The sequence below is a fragment of the Lithobates pipiens genome, unplaced genomic scaffold, assembly GCF_037356315.1.
Source record: "Lithobates pipiens isolate NorthernLeopardFrog02 unplaced genomic scaffold, aLitPip1_a1.2 Scaffold_30, whole genome shotgun sequence".
Lineage (NCBI taxonomy): Eukaryota > Metazoa > Chordata > Amphibia > Anura > Ranidae > Lithobates > Lithobates pipiens.
The window spans coordinates 115,879,328-115,897,808 of NW_027507791.1; the positions used below are offsets into that span (position 1 = coordinate 115,879,328).

Consider the following 18,481-nt stretch of genomic DNA (forward strand, 5'->3'; position numbering starts at 1 on the left):
GCTGGGGACTGAACCCAGCTTTACGGTATTATAGACTCCAAAAGTTGTGAGTGATGGTCTCGTCAAGGATCTGCAACCATTTCTTCTTCTTCAATCTGGAGTGTTTATTAATATTCAAGTTTAATTATAATTTTGGTTTAATAAAAGACCGAACTGGCCATTTAACTCAATACAGTTTGGTGTCATTATTGAAGAAAGGGGGGGGGGGGGGTGTTGGTAACTCATTTAAATAGTTAAAATGTATATCTGACCTACCCCAGTCTGTAAGGAATATAGGCAACTACATTCCTTGTTATATCTTTATTGTTTCCCATTTGGCTCTTTGTCCTTTTTTCAAGGACATTATTTTAGATAATGTACTAAAATTCTTTACTGTGTACATTTCATTTAGCCTATGTGAATGTCTTGTTTTTACAGGTTCCTTTTAAAAAGTCTTATTAAAGCATAAGTCAAATGTTATTGTATTATGTTCTTTATTACCAAATAGGCCATTTACCTGTGTGATAGATACATTATTTGTATTGTTATATAGTAGAAGCCCAGTAGTTTTCCTCCCCTAGATAGTTCTTACACCATCAGACAGTGGTAGTTATCTTTTAATACTATCGATAATAATCTGCTTCCTTTGCCAGAGCTACTAGTTTCAATGCTTCAAATTATATTCGATCAGTTGAAATTCTCCATAATGAGATCTCCGTTGTGCTTTGTTGCCTCTTCCAGTGCATTAATAATTGATTTATTGGACACCATTTTGTACTCTGTAGCACAACAATTCCCAATTCATTTTTTATTGGAGTCTTATCCTGTTGTATATCTAGTTATTATTTGTGCAAATATCTTTCTACACAAATGGTCTTCACATTTTCATACTGGGCGGATTATGGGGTATATTAGGTCTAATTTGCCAATAATTTAACTACAGTATGTATAGGTGCATCCACAGTCAATAAATACCCATTTGGCACACCAGATACAATGTACATACAAGGTCCAACAAAACATGTAAAGATTACTACACTGCATTCTGTTACTTTTGATGTTAGTGAAAAGGATAATACCAGGCTTTTGAGCCAGTGATAATAGAAAAGAATAATACCAGACTTGGATTTTACTAAGTCACTGGTGCCCAATCTGTAGCTTGATGGTCTTATGTAACCTGTTCTAACCCACTTTCATAAAAAATTAAAAATAAAAAAATATGTTTTATTAAACTGCCCAAGGTTACATTTTTTTCTGTAGTATGCTAAATTCCAGTGGCAGTTTTTGGCCACTGCAACTTGTTTATTAATGCAATGTTGGTATCTTCCTCTGTCCTCCCTTCCTGTTTAGAGCTAAAAGTTTAGTCCTAGCTAAACCCTCTCCATATCTTCCATATCCCCTCAGTGAATGTTAGTTATTCACAGAGATTATGCTCAAGAAAGTAATTGTCTTATTACATTCAAAAGACAAAAAATAATCCTCTGTACTGCAACTAGCTGAAGTAAAATTGCATTGGATTCAACTTCTGTGTCTTATTGAAGAGTTAAGCTGCCAGTGGATGGTGCCAAGTAAGCAGATGACCATACTGTCGAGACTGACTAGGTCTAAAGAGGTATGTCAATTCATAAGGCTGCATTAGAAACAGAACTTTTTTTTTTGTATTTATTGTGTGGCCCTATGGCCCTATGGCCCTAACAGCCATGTGCTTACTCAGAACTAGTGAGGAAAATAATTTTTTGACTGGCTTGGTTTATTTATTTAACACTTTCTTATATTTTCTGTGCTCTCCATTCTGCTACCTCTTTTATTCTAAACTTTTATAATCAATTTTGCTAAGAGGAATATCAGATGTGATGGTGATAATTTTTAAATAAATAAACCATTTTAAGATGTTTGAAGTGAATACAAATGTGGGGCCACTGATTTGTTAAGAGACTGTAATGTTAATGATTTTCAGCAGGTTCGTGTAGCTGGTTTTAATCTTTGACTGTCTCTTGCAGCATGTTCAGTCTCCAACTATTGCTATTATGTGTGAAGTCTCATTATCTCCTGTATCATTGCAATATGTAGAGACAAAAGGAATTCCACACTAGAAGTTCAAGAGTCAGAGTATTTCATTTGTCATAGAAGTTCAAGAACAACAGGAGACCATAATCATCAGGGTTTAAACTGCTGGTTTGAATGGAGTGTTGGTTTGTGTATTAATAGAGGCTTAATTCAACTAAGTAATAATCTGACTCTTTAACCACTTCAATACCGGGCACTTAAACACCTTCCTGCCCAGACCAATTTTGAGCTTTCAGCGCTGTCGCACTTTGAATGACAATTGTGCGGTCATGCTACACTGTACCCAAATGAAATTTTTATAATTTTTTTCCCACAAATAGAGCTTTCTTTTGGTGGTATTTGATCACCTCTACGGTTTTTATTTTTTGCTGAACAAATAAAAAAAAATACAGAAAATTTTAAAAAAAACGTTTTTTTTGTTTCAGTTTCAAAACGTTGTAAATAAGTACGTTTTCTCCTTCACTGATGGGCACTGATAAGGCGGCACTGATAGGCACCAATGATGTGGCACCAATGAAGTGGCACTGATGAGGTGGCATTGATGGACACTGATATGTGGCACTGATAGGCGGCACTGATGGGCACTGATAGGCAGCACTGATGGGTGGCACTGATGGGCGACATGGATGGGCACTGATAGGTGGCACAAATTTGCACTGATAGCTGGCACAGATTGGCATGGATGGGCGGCACAGATGGGCATGGATGGGCGGCACAGATGGGCATGGACAGGCGGCACAGATGGGCATGGATAGGCGGCACAGATGGGCATGGATGGGCACTGATAGGTGGCACGGATGGGCACTGATAGGCGGCACAGGTGGGCACTGATAGGCGGCACAGGTGGGCACTGATAGGCGGCATTGTATTATGTTGTACTGTACTATTGGATGCCAATCAGTGCCAAACAATAATGCATGCCAATCAGTGATGCCCATTGTGGGCACTGATTGGCATCCATTATGGGCACTGATTGGCATCCATTGTGGGCACTGACTGACATCCCTGGTGGTCTAGGGAGGATTACCTTGTCCTGGGCATCCCTGGTGGTCTGGTGGCGTCCCTGGTGGTCCAGTGTGGGCATCCTCGGGGGGACTCCGCTGATAATCGACCCCCCCTGTCAGAGGAGCAGCCGATCGGCTCTCCTCTACTTGCGTCTGGCTTTTCCTATTTACACTGTGATCAGCCGTGATTGGACACGGCTGATCACGTGGTAAAGAGTCGCGCAGCGACTCAAAATCCTGATCATGTCATATGACGTCCGATCAGGATTATGAAACCACTTTGCCACCGTCAATTGCCTATAGGGCGGGCGGCAAGTGGTTAAATAAATAACCAAAAAACATAGGCCTACACAACCAGTCGTTGAAATATGTTTTTGGATTTAAAGACCCTGTTTAGTTTGAGTTGAATTAACCCACACTGGTGTGTCATTCCATTCAAAACAGAAATTCAAGTCCTGATAAAGTAGCACATTATAGCCTAACAACTGGTTGATTTACAAAAACTGGAGCAAGCAAAATCTGTCTCCAGGTTTTTATCGTCAAAGCTTAATTGAACAAGCTGAAGTTAGAAGCTAATTGGCTACCATTCACAGCTGCACCATATTTTGCACTCTCCAGTTTTAGTAAATCAACCCGATTAGTTTGTTGTCTTTGCACTTTTATGGTGAAAAAAAAATTCTTGGAATTTTGGTGTGACACTCGTTTTTTCCATGTATCATACAACATTGGTCTACGGCACATTTAAGGCCTCATCATATAAGAGATTGGTCGAATCAGAGTCATTGTAGAATTTTGGATTCAGCACCTACTACATGCATCTTTTCAACTGAAAAAGTCCAGGCGCTAAGTGGGGGGAACACCTCAGCAGCTAGTGGGAACAAAACACCAAGGATGGTGTCCAACAGACCAAGCATATAACTAAAAAGTACCTAAAGTCCAGCGCTAGGAAGAGTTTGTATAAGATGTGGAATAACAGTATTCAAACTCGAAAGTTCCATTAATGATGTATGTTACAAACTTGACACCCGAAACAGGTTGTCATGAAGACAGCTTGGTAATAGTTGGGATCACCTATTCAGCTTGCATTCCAGCTCTCCCCGTCCCCGACCGCTCCTGGGCTAAGCGGCTGTCCCAGATATTTCGGTATCATTTATGGATGTCATTGTTCTTATCAGTTTAATATCTGCTACGTCCCCTATCTGGGGACCATATTTTAAATGGATTTTTAGAACAGAAAGATGGAAGAAGAGCTTGCTCTGTCCACTCCACGCATCAACCGGGTATTGCAGTACATCCAGGACCGGTGCAACTCTCTCTTATGCAGTTTTCCAAAATCAGAAAAGAAAAATGATTTTGCTTGCTCACACTTGTTTTTGATCACAAGCTGTTAATTCTTGCAATAAACTTGCATTTAACCCCTGTGTGTGTTTGTGTTTTTACTTAGTGTCAGTTTCTTATCCTGTCTCCCTCACTCCATATTGTTTGTCAGGAAGCAGCAGGTTAAATGGCAGCTGCCTATGCACAGTGAACTAATGAAGCCAGTAAGTTAGTAAAAAAAAGTAAAATAAATCAGTGACAGATGTCTCCGTCCTCCTGCACCATCATCCCCACACCATCGGGACATGTACCCTTGTGCCATTCGGGCAGGAACTCTCTTCTATCTATTGCAGAACTGGACCATGATATCAGGACATAGTAAGTTCTTCCATTGGGGATGTCTGTGACATATTAACACATTTTAACTATTTTATATGGACTGCCTTCTTTTATTATTCTTGCAACATGAACTGAAGCTGTTTGTTTTATTTTGCAATTATTCTGGCAACATGAATTGTAGTTTGTTGCTATTTTTAATAATAATAAAAAATAGTTTTCTTATGCTCGTACATATCTTGTGGCACAGTCATCATTAATGCGACTTTCAAGTTTGAATACTGTTATTCCACAACTTATACAAACACTCCCTAGTGCTGGACTTTAGGTATTTTTTGGTGATATGTGTAGCCAAGTCCCGGATCCCCTTTAGTCTAATGAGAACCTCCAGAATTAGGGATAACTGTCATGCTTCTATGTAGAGTGGGTTATGAGGCATGGTGTATGTGATGCAAAGTAGATCCATGGGCACCAGACACTTATTGAATGCAAAGAGATTTATTGTCTCTTAAACAGAACTGTGGGAGAGAGGGTTTAGGACCAGGACACCCTTTAGTAGTTGCAATGTTAATTGGCAGACTCTGAGACTTCTATAGGTAGACAGCCATGCAGGGAAATGTACCCAGCTGGACACCACATCTGCATGGGTAGACACGCTGTCTCCTATGGCAACAGTCTTGAACAGTTCCTAACAAAGGTTACAATGAACTCTTTCACTTCCTCTACAATCTCCTATTAGTTTTACTAATTATAGATCTTCACTCAACTGTGCAATCTCTCTCACTAGACTTGCTGATCCTCTGCCACTGGATCTCCCAAACTCTTCCAACCTTCTTGCTCAGTATCTTCCTCAAGCATCACCCCTGCATCCCTGTTGGGTCCCTAGCTTGGCAAGATACTTCTCAAGCATCACCCCACTGGCCTGCTTGGTTCCTAGCTTGACACACAAGGCTGCCCTGCAAGCGTCACCTCCGCTGGCTGGGTCCCTGACTTGACTCCTGCTGAAGATTCCCAATTCTTTACTGTCCCTGGTTGGTGAGAACACTGCACTGGTACATGCTTGAGCTACTCACAGGGCTCCCTGGTAACAAGGTGTATGATCCCTTAGTGGCGACAGCTTCCCCTCTACCCTCGACCATAGGCCCTCAGATAGGCTAGCAGCCAGATGTCCCTGGGATTGGTCTCAGGCTCTGGCAACACAACACACATCCACCCAGACAGCGGTCCAGGTGGCACAGAACCCCAATCACCTAACCTCACCCAAATAAATAGTCTCTCCCAGCAGGCCAAGGAACCCAAGAAGATCCCTGCCCATTGGCTGAGATACCCAATCTATTCCTAATCTGTCCTTGTCTTATCCAATGCCACCAGATACCCGGCCATCTAGTGACAGAAAAGAGAAGTGCAGCATTTCCAGATTTAGAGTGGAATCAATTGATCCCCTACCAATTGGCCAAGACAACTATACTTGGCAGGTAAATTTACTAGCAACCCTGATTAAACATCAGGGTGCTACAGACATGTACATCTTTTGAATTCCCTCTCCTATAGGCATGTGCCTATTGTATAATGTGTTTTGTTGCTAAGTTGTATTCTTGTGTTCTGTAACTTTAAATCCAGCCTGGCACTGTATTGGTTGGGATTTTTTGCTTAGTCATTTCTTTCCCTGTGTATTTTTAACTTACCCAGATGAAGGCATATATACATGGAACGTTTTGCCTCGTATTCTGTAGATGCATGGGAGTGGCTGCAGGAGGACCTGTCTCAATCATGTGATCTGCTTTGTCAGTAACCCACCCTTTAATGGGGTCCCGAGCCCAGGTTCAATGTTCATGGACTGGTATTCAAAAAGGACTTTGCTACAATTGGGTATGGGTTGCACCACAAGAGGGGGCAAAGCGCATCAAAGCGCATCAATTGTAATCAATCAATTGCATTGCTTAGTCAGGAAGCACTACTGTATGTTATCGCTGAAATTGTTCTACAATGTAAGATGCCTCAATATGTTAAGTGAAGTTGGACAGTGCTTGGTCTGAATTACATCTAAGCGACTTAAATGGTTAGTAGTCAGAGAAAGAGCTGTCTCTTGTGATGGTGAAGATGAACAGTTATAGCTAGGCCTTTTTTTAGAAACATCCTGGGAGTTTTCAGGTCCAGCTTCATGAGGTATGCACGTGGCCTACACCTATTATAAGGGCTTTTTTCAACTTTAGTCAAAAGCTGCATGTTTTTTTTTTATCCATAGATGTTCCTTATCTGCATAGGCAGTTTTTTGGTAAATATGAACTAACCCTTTAAGTGTATTACTAATGGGGATATTCAGAAGAACTGGGAGTTTGGATCAAGCCATGTTTAACCCTCTAGGTTAAGAAAAAAAGTAATTATACTGTAGCAAGCGTCATCAAGTTAACCCTTGAGGTTATGTGTCTACAAGTGGACATTCTGGTCAACCTTTATGGCTTAGGAACTAAGATGTGTAATACCATGTACACACGACCGGACTTTCCAGCAGAAAAGGTCCGACGGTCTTCCCGACGGAGTTCCGATGGACTTCTGACCGAACAGACATGCCCACACATGAACGGACCAAAGCCAGTTAGTTTTGAACATGATGACATACGACGTGACTAGAAAAGGAAGTCCAATAGCCAGTAACCAATAGCTGCCCTTGTGTCGTATTTGGTCCGGTGGACCAGCATACAGATGAATGGCTTTCCCGGTAGAAATTGATTCCGTTGGACAGATTTGAAACATGTTCTATTTCTAGGTCCGTCTGAATTTTTTAAGAAAAAAGTCAGATGAAGCCCACACATGAGCATAATATCCGACAGAATGATTCCATCTGACCTTTTCTGCCGGAAAGTCCGGTCGTGTGTACACGGCCTCAGAAGCAGTGGGCTGACAATGGAAGTGGGGGCGGTGGCAGGTGATGGGGGACTTGGCAGTGAAGGAACCATTAGCACTTGATGTTCCTCATTTAGTGGCTAGGTTTCCATATTGGAGCCCGCTGCAGTACGAGTCCTGCCCACGGACTGAGCATGTGGTCATGGTGTGCAAGGCCTTGCAAAGAGAAGTATGATGGCTTCTCTTTGGGCCAATGGGCAAAATCTAATTAAAGGTGCAAAGCTGAAGTGTAAGACAAGCTGGGGTCAGGCACTTGTTCAGCAATACTTTTCTAAAATGTTTTGGAGTCAAATGTTGGAGTAGGTAGGAACAGATCTAGTCACCAGATCAAGTGAAGACATGGTTCTTCTGTAAGTGCGGGGAGCTCAAAGTGAGAAGTGACCTCTGGTCTGAATGTGTTAATGCCCACACAAAGTAAGAACTGATATGTACTATTGATTTAGCTTGCAGTTCCCTGGTTGCCCATAGGGGGTGATACCTCACACCTCCCAACTTGTTTGCAGTCTCTGATCATCAACTGAAGTATGTTCATAGTCTTTTTAACATTACATGTACTGAATATCAAGTGAAGTCCTTTAGTAATGTCAGGGTCTGCAATTGTTGTCTTTATACTGAGAAAATTGCCCAACACTGCCCTAAACTACAACTGTGTGGCTTCTACAACGTAAGATGGAAAACTTTTAAATAACCTTAGCTCCTCTCCTCTCTCAACTAACTTCAGACTCTGCTGGAGAGTTCAGAGAAATGTTACATATAACTAAGGTGACTGGCTTTAGTACTGCAGCCACCATAACCACTTTTAAGCTCCACTTCAATAAGCAGTGACTAATAATAAAATTACGTGTTTATTGGGACTTGCTGACTCTAGTGCCCAAGGCAACTGATAGTTCTCATGCCTTTACTGTGGCCCTGACAATAACTACATCTGATAGCTTTAATTATTGGTGGGAAATCTACTAAATTTTAAAGCTGAAAATGCAGCTTCCAACCTCAGTTGAAAATTAATATAAATGTCACAGTTTTTTTATGGAAATATAAATAAATAAAAATGTTGCTGCAAATAAAATGAAATTGTCTATAGAACAGTGATTTATGTATTGTCTTTTGTGTTTTTATTAGTAGCATTGTGAAGTTTATTTTATTCCATGCTAAATTTGTGGAATACCAACGTTAATTAATTACTGTGCCAAATAGTAAATTTTTTACAGTTTTTGCACACCTTCCAAGTGAAGTTATTCTGGTTCATTCCGCTGCATGTGCTTTGTAAACACAATATTCTGGGAATTTAATATTTACCACCCGTTCACAACAGTTGTTGGAAAAATCACCCTGAGAAACACCATGCAACCACTGGTGTAGTTCATGTAGATAGGACGTGGCTGCAAAAAGGTACAGAAGATCAGTGGCACTGAGATTAAACAAAGCATTAAAACAGGTGAAAATGTTATTGAAAATAATAGCATTTGTTTAGGACACACAGTATTTAACAAACTGCCCCGTCAGTAAGTGTTTACATATACTTTAAGGGGTATGACCCATACACAAAATATTTCATATAATAAACTGTTAGAAAAGTGTAGGTTTTGCCAAAACAAATCAAACTGCATCTGCTATATGCACAGGTTAGAAAAATAAAAGGATGAATGGATCCTTTTTCCTATCAGACACACAAGACACAAAGCTTCTTGCAGTATCCTAACCCTTTTCCATTGATCTCAGTACCACTACACTTCTCTCTCTTTTAGTACATAAATCCTAATAATCATCTCCTTAATGTTACCATTGCTACACAGGAGAACACCTGAGACTCTGCTATTATTAAGAGATGGACATAGTGCTGTCTGTGCAGCTGATGACATTTTACTCACAAAATTCTACTTTATAGTTTTATTGTTCCTTCTACTTGTGCTGTTCTTTTTTCCTTTCCATCAGCTATTTCATCTGTCTTCTTTATCTCTTCCCGATTTGTGTGTGGGCTGATGCCCCTGATTCTTTTCTGTCCTTTTCAATGTCACACTTCTGATTACCCGTCTCTTCTCTCACCTGATGAATCCATAAAGATGAACATAATTATGCTTTCCCAAGGTAAATGGCTCTTATAAATCAGACACTGCTGCCAGATTTCCTCTCCACTTCCTCTGCCTCTGAAGAATCCTCCCCCAGGATTCTATCTCCCTGCCACTAAAGGCAGCCAAAGCATGAATGTATTTAATAAAGCAGGTCACTTGAAAGTATTTATATGGCAGTGCTGGCAGAAACAGGAAAAATTATCCTACTGAGCAAAACTCAGAACACCAAAGTTAATTTGCTTTAGAAATGTCAGAATCTCAAAACTAATGACAGTGTAGCACCCTCTTACACCTATGCAGAAGAGAAACCCCCCCCGGACAGCTTGGTGTATTAGAATTTCAACTATTAGGGTAGAATGCTCAACTGTTTGGGGTGACAGAAATTGGATGGCAGTCATTTTAACATTTAAAGACTTTATTAAAGCACATTAAACTTTGTGAAAGGGGATTGGCGCACTAAGTTGCCCAATAATAGGCAAAATGGATTCAGACTTCTAGCAACAGTCAACACAGGCTATAGGCCTTTAGGCCATGACTGGTAAGTTTTATTTGTGGGATGTTAAACACAACCAAGGAGCACCAGTACTTTTCAGAATGAGCAGTGAGCATTTCCTACAATGTCCACCAGCAAAAGTTTATACCCAGCTCTTTCCAAGATGCTCCATACAGGCACCCGTCTTGCTGCTCCACTTCTTCTGTATGTACCTTTCAGCAAGGCAGCATAAATTCTCTAGGCATATGTTTAGACCTCTCATCTAGCAAAAGTCTTTCCCAGGCAGCAGACCTGGGAGACAAATGACCTCCAACACTACCTCATCTTCAGGACACAGCCTAGGGGCAAAAAGCACTTTTCCGAGGTTACAAGTTTTTTACATCCATGAAGGCAGCACCGGAGACCCGAAAACCAGTGAAGAATCGGCCCAGGTGAGAACAGCACTGGATCCCTGGACTATTAAGTGCATGTTTATTAAAAATCAACAGCTACAGTTTTTGTAGCTGTTGACTTTTCTTATTTTTTTCAGAGTGAAGTTCCTCTTTATTGCATACAAACCTTTAGTGTACATCAGAAGGTCCATAATATAATGGAAATGGTGTGAATACAGCCAAAAGGAGGGCCACACGAAAAGTTTAGTCTCCAAGTATACTTATTTTTATTTTGTATATTTATTATTGTTTAGTCTGGAAACACACCACATACATTGCATTTTGTGTTAATGACCATTAAAAGCACTTGAGTTGACATACTTCTTTTTGATGCATTGCATTGTTTTGCACAGCCAAAATTCTCTATTACAATACACATTTCCTTAACATGCACTACAGTGTTCTTTGGTACATTTTAATTTGTTGCAGTTTGTTGTGCTGTGCTTAAATGCAGCATGTTCCATTTTCCCCCAATGCAGTGTGCTGGCGTGAACTGGGCCTACTGGAAAGAATGGATTTCAGCTTGTGGTTGCGTTTGACTCTGAATGATCAATGATAAAAAATACATTGAACACCACTGGGCCTGTCAGTTAGCGAGGATAATAGACTGGAACATTAATTCTCACCAGCGTTGACTGATAGAAGGCTTTGACTACGGCGGAATGGGACTGTTGTACTAGAGGCTGATCATGGACCCTGTCTTTGGGAGTGATCTGGAGTAGAGATGGCCTTGCGGTTCGCCCGGTGGTCGGTTCACAGTGAACTTTGCTCGTTCGCGATTCGCCAAACCGGCAGACTTCTGGCGCTGTTTGCGGTGGACATATTTGTTTACATTGTGAAGAACTTTGACCCATGACACATCCATCATGGGGTACAGGACAGCCAATTGAGACATTTCAGCACATGGACATACCCCCTACCTTATAAATAGACCTGATCTGGCGGCCATTTTACATTCTTTCTTTTGTCAGTGTAGGGAAAGGATGCATGTGTGGAGCAGGGACAGTCAGTGTAATCACTAGCTATTACTATTAGGTCCACAAAAGTCATTTTAAGGACTGGTATAGGTGTACAGTATATAGGGTTGTAATACACTTATTATATGTATTATATTATAGTGCACTGCTGTGCTGCTGAGTGCTGACCGATTCTGGACTGGTAGAGGTGTACAGTATATAGGGTTGTAATACACTTATAATATACTTTCTTTCAAATATAGAAAGCATATTATAGTGCACTGCTGTGCTGCTGAGTGCTGACCGATTCTGCAGCTGTCTTTTCTCAGTGTAGGGGGGGACAGTTTGGTGTTTGGAGCAGGGACAGTCTGCAATTCACTAGCTACTAGGTCCACAAAGGTCCCTTTAAGGACTGGTATAGGTGTACAGTATATAGGGTTGTAATACACGTATAATATACTTTCTTTCAAATATAGAAAGCATATTATAGTGCACTGCATGCAGTGCTGCTGACTGATTCTGCAGCTGTCGTTTCTCAGTGTAGGGAGGGACAGTTTGGTTTTTGGAGCAGGGACAGTCTGCAATTCACTAGCTACTAGCTAGCTACTATTAGGTCCACAAAGGTCCTTTTAAGGACTGGTATAGGTGTACTATTTGGTGAGCAGTATATAGGGGTGTAATACACGTATAAAATACTTGCAAATATAGAACGCATAGTATAGTGCATTTCCATTGTGCAGCATTGTGACTGCTGAGCGGTTCTGCAGCGATACTACAAAGAGTGACAAACGCAATTAGAAAAAAGTATTATAACTGGTGTGATAGACCAGTGGCCCCCAAAAATGACAGATTGAAGCAGGGTGTTATATACTTTCTTCCACATATACTGCACTTCTCTAGAGACTTTTGTCACAGGGTCATTTAAAAAATGATAGGCAGAGGCAGGCTCTTCCCCAGGGGTGGTATGGGTAGGGCAGGAGCAACAAGCTTGAGACAAAGTGGCAAATTGCAGAAGATGCATTCGATTATGTCAAAGGACGCACCAGACTTGGTTGAGTGGCTCACTCAGCCTTACTCTTCTGCACGATCTGCACCCTCTTCTTCACTCTCTGCTGTGTGCACCCCCAAAGACACTACCACCAACACCACCACCACCATATACCCTCTGCTTAAGTCACAGGAATTATTTTCCAATCCATCACAAGACATTGCCAATGCGCAGCCACTCTTGGCATTGGATCAGGAAGAGGAGGTAGCAACAACCGCCACTCAGCAGTCTGACGACAGTACCCAGATCAGCCCAAGGAGGAGGTTGGTCCCCGGTGTTGCTGCCTACTCCCAGATCTCTAATTATAGCGGTGGGGAAGGTGACGTCAATGATGACGTGTCTAGTTACGTCATATGGGTGCCCACAAGAGAGGAAGAGGAGGGGAGTTCAGAGGGAGATATGGACCAGCAGATAGGGAGGAGAAGCAGGCGGAACTTACATTGTACAGGAGGGACAAACCAGACTGCTAATGTATCAGGAGTGAGGCATCAACCATGTGCAGTCACATCTGGTCTCCTGGGCTCCCAGGACTCCGAAACATGGCTCCGCAATGTGGGCGTTTTTGTTAACCTGTCTGCTGCTGACAATAGTGTTGCCATCTGCAACATTTGCAGTCAACGCATAAGTCGCGGTAAGCCCAACACCTAGGGCCGACCGCCTTAAGAAGGCACATGAGCTGCCATCACCGGGCCCAGTGGGAGCAACGAAACTCACAAAGCCACACTCCAGGCTCTCACTGTCCAGCCTCATCTTCTACTTCTCCTTCTCCTCTCTCCTCACAATTGTCCTCCACTCCACCTTCCATCAGGGCTGGACTGAGACAGAAATTTGGCCCTGGACTTCATCCAGACCGGCCCACGTACATTTTGAGTGTCCCATCAGCACTCCATTACATCATATCCCATCACCAGCCCCCTTACATCAGTGTCCCATGAGCAGCCCCCTTACATCAGAGTGTCCCATCACCAGCCCCTTACATCAGCGTGTCCTATCACCAGCCCCTTAAATCAGAGTGTCCCATCACCAGCCCCTTACATCAGAGTGTCCCATCAGCACCCTCTTACATCAGAGTGGCCCATCACCAGCCCCCTTACATAACAGTGGCCCACTGAGCCATCGGCCCACCGGGAAACTCCCGGTATTCCCAATGGCCAGTACATGCCTGCCTTCCATCATGCCGTCCTCACGTTTTTCTGGAAAAAGGCAGGCTTCTGTGGGCCAAATGTTCGAGCGTAAAAAAATGATGATGCCGCATAACCCTCTTGCCCAACGGTTGATGGCTGGCTTGTCAGAACTGATAGCCCGCCAACTACTGCCATATAAACTGGTGGACTCAGAGACCTTTTGAAAATTTGTGGCCATTGGAACACCACAATGGAAGGTCCCAGGAAGGAAGTATTTCTCACAGAAGGGCATCCCAGAGCTATATGGCCATGTTCAGCAGCAAGTGAATGTATCTCTGGCACACAGTGTCGGTGCCAAGATACATCTGACCACAGACACGTGGTCTAGCAAACACGGGCAGGGAAGGTATATGACTTTTACTGCCCACTGGGTGAACCTTCTGACGGCCGTCAAGCATGTAACCGTGTAGATTTGGTTTTACCGCCACGGATTGCATGCAGGCCTGGCTCTTCTTCTCCTCCTCCTATTCCATCCTCCTCCCTCTCCTCCTCGGCTGATTCCTCCTTGTCCGCTGCTAGCGTCTCTTCCGCTGCGCCGCCCAAGATCCCCAGAACCTATTCAACATGCCAGGTGAGACGTTGCCATGCTGTGCTGCATCTGTTGTGCCTCGAAGCCAAGAGCCACACTGGCCCTGCACTCATTTCAGCTTTGCGTTCACAGGCAGATCAGTGGCTAACACTGCTCAATTTAACAGTTGGTAAAGTGGTGTGTGACAACGGTGCCAATCTGCTTAGCGCATCGAAACAGGGCAAAATTACACACGTGCCATGCATGGCACACGTCTTAAACTTGGTCGTGCAGCGATTCGTTGTTAAATACCCTGGGGTCCAGGACATCTTGCAGCAGGCAAGGAAAATCTCAGCCCATTTCAGAAGATCTTACATGGCCATGGCTCACCTTGCTGACAGTCAGACGTCTTATTTGCGATTGTCCGACGCGATGGAACTCAACCTTCTATATGCTTGATAGGCTGCTCCAGCAGAAACGTGCAGTTAATGACTACCTGTCCAAACTCTGCGGCAGAACAGGTTCTGGGGAGCTTGTTTTTTTTTCACCGTGCCAGTGGCTGCTCATGCACGGCGCATGCAGACTTCTGCGGCCATTTGATGAGATCACCAATTGGTCAGTCGCAGCCATGGCGCCATCAGTGACATCGTACCTTATGCCTTCTTTATGGAGCATGCACTGGATGAATTCCCAGGGGGGGCTACTTTATCTGAGACAAGTCAACAACAGGAGTCTGAAGAGGAGTCAGAGGAGGATGATGCCAGGGTGGATGAGGAGGAGCAAGAACAGCATGCTTTAAGCCTTTCTGGGATCCCTGTTGTTGTCCATGGATGGGGAGAGGAGAACGAGGAGGACGACATTATCCTTGATGATGTGCAGGAGCCAGGCCACCACACCGCTTCTAGTTTAGTGCAAATGGGGGCCTTCATGCTCCAGTGTTTTAACAGGGACCCCTTATAAAAAGCATAACGATCAAGGACCAGTACTAGGTGGCAATGTACTTAGACCCGGAATTGTTACCACCATCACAGAGGGCTGTCAGAATGGAGCACTTACAGGCCTTGCTTCGAGAAATGCTGCATTCTGCTTTTGCGTGCGCTGGCAGAGGAGGAATTCCCACTCCCAGAGAAAGAGTTGCGGGTACCAATCCAACAGCGCCTGCAAGAAGAGGCCGGTTTGAACATGTGTTGGTGACTTCTGATATGAGATCATTCTTTCAGCTGACCCATCGACAGGTCTCATCCGGATCCAGCATCCGGGAACACCTAGACCGACAGGTGACTGACTACATCGGGTTAACGGCCGATGTGGACGCTCTGAGGAGTGATGAACCCCTGGACTACTTGGTGGGCAGGCTTGACCTCTGGCCAGAGCTTGCCAAATTTGCAATGGAACTGTTGGCTTGCCCCTCTTCCAGTGTCCGATCCAAAAGGACGTTCAGCGCAGCAGGGGGATTGTGACCGATATGCGCACTCGCCTAGCTCACGACAGTGTTGACTACCTCACATTTATAAAAATGAATGAGGCATAGGTCTCGGAGGAATTAAACACATGTGACCAGTAGACCATGTATATGCATAACTCTATAAACAATTTATTTAATCTAGCACACGGACCTTTTTTCTACCTTTGGCTCAATTCCTTGTACAAAAAAAGCACACCATACTATATGCCCGTACCCTCCTGTTTGAAGAGGTTGAGCGGTGTCATATTTTTGGGTCCCGCAGCAAGTTACTGGTATCAGTGCTGGTGTCAGTGCTCTCTATCTCGGTGCTGGTGTGGTCTCAGTGCTCTCTATCACGGTGCTGGTGTCAGTGCTCCCACGGTGCTGGTGTCAGTGCTCTCTATCACTGTGCTGGTGTCAGTGCTCTCACGATGCTGGTGTCAAATGCTCTCAGTCTCTATCACGGTGCTGGTGTCAGTGCTCTCTATCATGGTGCTGGTGTCAGTGCTCTCTATCTCAGTGCTGGTGTCATTGCTCTCTATCACGGTGCTGATGTCAGTGCTCTCATGGTGCTGGTGTCAGTGCTCTCTATTACGGTGCTGGTGTCAGTGCTCTCTATCTCGGTGCTGGTGGCAATGCTCTCTATCACGGTGCTGGTGGCAGTGCTCTCTATCACGGTGCTGGTGTCAGTGCTCTCTATCATGGTGCTCGTGTCAATGCTCTCACGGTGCTGGTGTCAGTGCTCTCTATCTCGGTGCTGGTGTCAATGCTCTCTATCTAGGTGCTGGTGTCAGTGCTCAGTCTCTATCACGGTGCTGGTGTCAGTGCTCAGTCTCTATTGGGGCGCTGGTTTCAGACAGTGAGGGAGATAGCAGCGGAGAACCCAATCAGCAGGCAGTGGCAGCACCATGGCTGAGGATCATCACTGGACTGGCACCTCCAGACCACCACAGTGGAGCCCTGCATACGTGGGGGTAAGGGCCGGGCAGAGGGAGGGGTCAGGGGCTAAAGCACAGTTTGGCACACTGGGACACTGGCACAGGACTGCGCTGCCCTGACTGTGGCACTGATCATCTCCTGCACCCCCTTCATAGCCTGGCCTGACCTTGCCTCTCCTCCATGGCCTTCATGCGCTCCTGAATTGACAAAATTTCACAGATAAAAAAAGAATGCTTGTCGTTGTGGATCCCAGATTCACTTAATACTTCTGATATGTCAGTGTCCATGTTGTGGGACTATGTGTGCACAGCTAGTAAGTATTTTGTGGCTGAAAATATGACCTGGAGGTTTTTAAGGTTTCTCCTGCCATTAAAGTGAACTGAGTCCGCCAACATTTGGGCACGTTCATGGATCGCGTTCGCGAAACGTCCCATCGGAAGTTCGTCCATCACTAGCTAAGACCCTGAAACTGAGCTGCAGCACGGTGGCCAAGACCATACAATGGTTTAACAGGACAGGTTCCACTCAGAACAGGTCAACCGAAGAAGTTGAGTGCTCATGCTCAGCGTCATATCCAGAGGTTGTCTTTAGAAATAGACGTATGAGTGCTGCCAGCATTGCTCCAGATGTTGAATGGGTGAGGGTCAGCCTGTTGGAGCTCAGACCATACACCGCATACTGCATCAAATTTGACTGCATGGCTGTCCTCCCAGAAGGAATCTTCTTCTAAAGATAATGCACAAGAAAGCCTACAAAAAGTTTGCTGAAGACAAGCAGACTAAGGACATGGATTATTGGAACCGTGTCATGTGGTCTGATGAGACCAAGATAAACGTATTTGGTTCAGATGGTGTCAAGCGTGTGTTGTGCCAACCAGGTGAGGAGTACAAAGACAAGTATGTCTTGCCTACAGTCCAGCATGGTGGTGGGAGTGTCATGGTCTGGGGTGGCATGAGTGCTGCCGGCACTGGGGAGCTACAGTTCATTGAGAAAACCATGAATGCCAACATGTACTGTGACATGCTGAAGCAGAGCATGATCCCCCTTTGGAGACTGGGCTGCAGGGCAGTAATCCAACATGATAACTACCCCAAACACACCTCCAAGATGACCAATGCCTTGCTGATGAAGCTGAGGGTAAAGGTGATGGACTGGCCAAGCATGTCTCCAGACTAGGGATGAGCCGAACACCCCTCGGTTCGGTTCGCACCAGAACCTGCAAACGGACCGAAAATTCATACGAACTTTAGAACCCCATTAAAGTCTATAGGAATCGAACGTTCAAAATCAAAAGTGATAATTTTAAAGGCTAATATGCAAGTTATTGTCCTAAAAAGGGTTTGGTGACCCGGCTCCTGCCCCAGGGGACATGTATCAATGCAAAAAATTATTTTTTTAAACTGTTGTTTTTTCAGGAGCACTGATTTCAATGACGCTTAAAGTGAACAAAAAAAGTGAAATATTCCTTTAAATATCATGCCTGGGGGGTGTCTATAGTATGCCTGTGAAGTGGCACACGTTTCCTGTGTTTAGAACAGTCCCTGCACAAAATGACATTTCTAACTGAAAAAAAGTAATTTAAAACTGCTTGCGGTTTTAATATAATGTCTGGTTCAGGCAATACGGATGAAAATCATTGAGAAAAATGGCATGGGTAGCCCCCCCTGCCCATTACCAGCCCCTTTGGGTCATGTACGGATATTAAGGGGAACCCCATACCCAAATAGAAAAAAGGAAAGACGTGGGGCCCCCAGGCCCTATATACTCAGAACAGCAGTATACAGGCGGTGCAAACAAGACAG

At 44.0% G+C, this 18,481-nt stretch overlaps 1 pseudogene; it reads left to right on the top strand.

The window, feature by feature from the left end:
• The first annotated feature begins 4,185 nt into the window (after positions 1 to 4,185).
• Positions 4,186 to 4,364, top strand: LOC143950425 (U2 spliceosomal RNA; annotated as a pseudogene).
• The last annotated feature ends 14,117 nt before the right edge of the window (positions 4,365 to 18,481 follow it).